Raw genomic sequence first — 2,696 nt, 5'->3', positions numbered from 1 at the left:
TGCGGAAGGCGAGAGTGGGGCGCTGGAGCAGGCGGGACGCGGCGCGGATCGCAGCAAGCGTCTCGGCGGGCAGCGGGTGGGCGGCGCGGGGGCGCAGGGGTAATCGTGCGCGACGCGGAGACCGGGCGGCGGCGGCGCGACGGTCGGGTTTCGCGTAGGCCGGGCTGCGGTTGCGCTTTGGTCGGGCTTTTTGGGGTGCGGAGGCCGGGCGGCGGCGGCGTTGCGGGTGGGCGTGATGCTGAGGCCAGGCGGCGGCTCGGGGCGCGGAGGCCGGGCGGTGGCGGCGCGGCGGGCGGGCGGCGCGGGGCGCGGAGGCCGGGCGGCGGCGGCGCGGCGGGCGGGCGGCGTGGGGCGCGGAGGCCGGGCGGCGGCGCGGCGAGCGGGCGGAGTCCGGGCGGCGGCGCGGGGCGCGGAGGCCGGGCGGCGGCGCGGCGAGCGGGCGGAGGCCGGGCGGCGGCGCGGTGGGCGGGCGGCGGCGGCGCGGAGGCCGGGCGGAGGCGCGGCGCGGGGCGCGGAGGCTGGGCGGCGGCGCGGCGCGCGGAGGCCGGGCGCGGAGGAGAGAGAAGAGCGCGGGGGAGGAGAGAGGGGAGGGTACCGGGTGGAATTTTGGAGGAGGGGGACCACTTTTAGCACTTTTAGTCCATTTTAGCACCTCTTGAGAGGCTAATGGATTATGGGGGGCTAAAATTTAGCCCCTCCATTTTAACCTAGGTGTTTGGGAGGAGGAGGGGCTAAAAGTGACTAAAATGGAGGTGCTAAAATTTAGCACTCCCTCCCAAACACCCCATTGTCACAAACACGATAGCAAAGCGGCTAAACCATAAAGCAGTATATTGTCATGGGCGTCTTAATCTAAAAAATTGTCATGGGCGTAGCCAGGGTATTCACATGAATACCCCTAGCTTTGGACAAAATGTTTATACTCCTAGTGTTCACATATGTACGAAGGCCCAACAATCACTATCCTTGCCAAAGAATTTCATGTTTTCTCACAATGAATACCCAGAGTGAAAATCCTGCCTACACCGTCGTATGTCGCAATCGCTTCCCCGTGTGTATTGAGCAACTAATTGCTCAAGATAGTAACTTTTCTACGAGCGACTAATAAAGATCTCTCTATTTTTTTAAAAAAGTACTCCAGATACAATTACATAAAATGGTGGTTCTCTCTGATTTTGGGAATCCGCTAATAAAAGATGATCATATCTGGATGAAATCTACAACAAATCGATCCATGTACTTTTGTTGAAGTGTTCTTCGTGAGTGAGTTGAGAGTTGAAAACTTATAGGTCTTGGCGCTTGCGGTGTTCGAGTTCCCCTTTGCGTCGTGCTATTTCGTTCTAAAATGTTAGCTGATGTCCCAAGATGGGGTTGTAAGAATATGAGTAAATTGCACCTACCATACAACAATTTTTTAGATGCCAACAACTCGTAAAATGTTCAATCTAGTACAATAACTTATCAGGAAGGTGCAAATTGGTCCAACAACTTGGAAAGTACTCAATCTAGTACAATAATTTGACAGGTGGGTGCAAATTGGTCCAACAACTTATAAAATGCTTAATTTTGTACAATAACTTGGCAAATTGGTGCGACTCTACAACAACGACGTATTATGCAAAGTAGATCGACATGTGAATTTTCTTCCAATTAATAATTTTTATTTTTTTATCAATAAAAGTCGTTAATCATGATTAGTCTATTACTTCTCAATTGTGTACATAACTTATTTGTTAGTTAGTTAAAATTGAATCAAATTTTATGCTATTGGTATTACTGAAAGACAAAAGTCTATAAGAGAGATCCTATGACCTTAGGTTTCTTCGGTGCTTCTACTCATGTATTAAACGACCATAGAGAAGCATATTTGTTTCTGTTACCTTAGCTTATTTTACTTTCTAAATAAGTACATGAACCTTTAAAAATATTTATTCCAAATTTATAAAAGGTATTATTAGATTTTATTAATATATTGGAGTTTTTATGAAAAAATGCATATAATCAAATATGTAAAAATATTGAAGGTGAACTTATTAATATTGAATAGGAAATTAAATATTCATAATCAAAATTAAATCATCCTATAACAAAATTAATATGAGGACATAACATTAATTTTCTAAATGCTGGAGCATATAACTGGTTCCGATGTGAATATACTCTGGCGCGGTAGCAAATATGTTCTTGTTATAACATTTGGACCACGGATGCACCAATTTGCCAAATTATATTGCATTAAATTGAGCATTTTACAAGCTTTAGGACTAATCTGCACCCACCTAATAAGATATTGAACTAGATTGAGCATTACCACCTAATAAGATATTGAACTAGATTGAGCATTATCAATCTCAATCTGCACCGCATTACCAATCTCAATCTGCACCACCAAGTTGTTGTATAATGGGTGAACTAGATTGAGCATTACCAATCTGCACTAGTGCAATGGGTGCAATTTACTCTTAAGAATATACGTCAAGATTTAAATAAAAAGCTTGGTTGCACACCCTCCGTGGTTATTTTAGCATTTTTACGACGGTTATTTTAGCATTTTTACGACTTACAATTTGAATCGGAGGGATAATTTGGAACGGAGGGGAAATTGTAACGGAGGGAGTAAGTGAGAAGCTCTCAGTAAAACGGCAGAGGCTTGATAAAAAAGAACAAATTGGAGAAATCAAAGGGCGAATAATCCG

Source organism: Setaria italica, chromosome III (genome assembly GCF_000263155.2).
Source record: "Setaria italica strain Yugu1 chromosome III, Setaria_italica_v2.0, whole genome shotgun sequence".
Taxonomy (NCBI): domain Eukaryota; kingdom Viridiplantae; phylum Streptophyta; class Magnoliopsida; order Poales; family Poaceae; genus Setaria; species Setaria italica.
The sequence above is the reverse complement of the archived record's forward strand: the minus strand, read 5'-3'. Positions refer to the sequence as shown.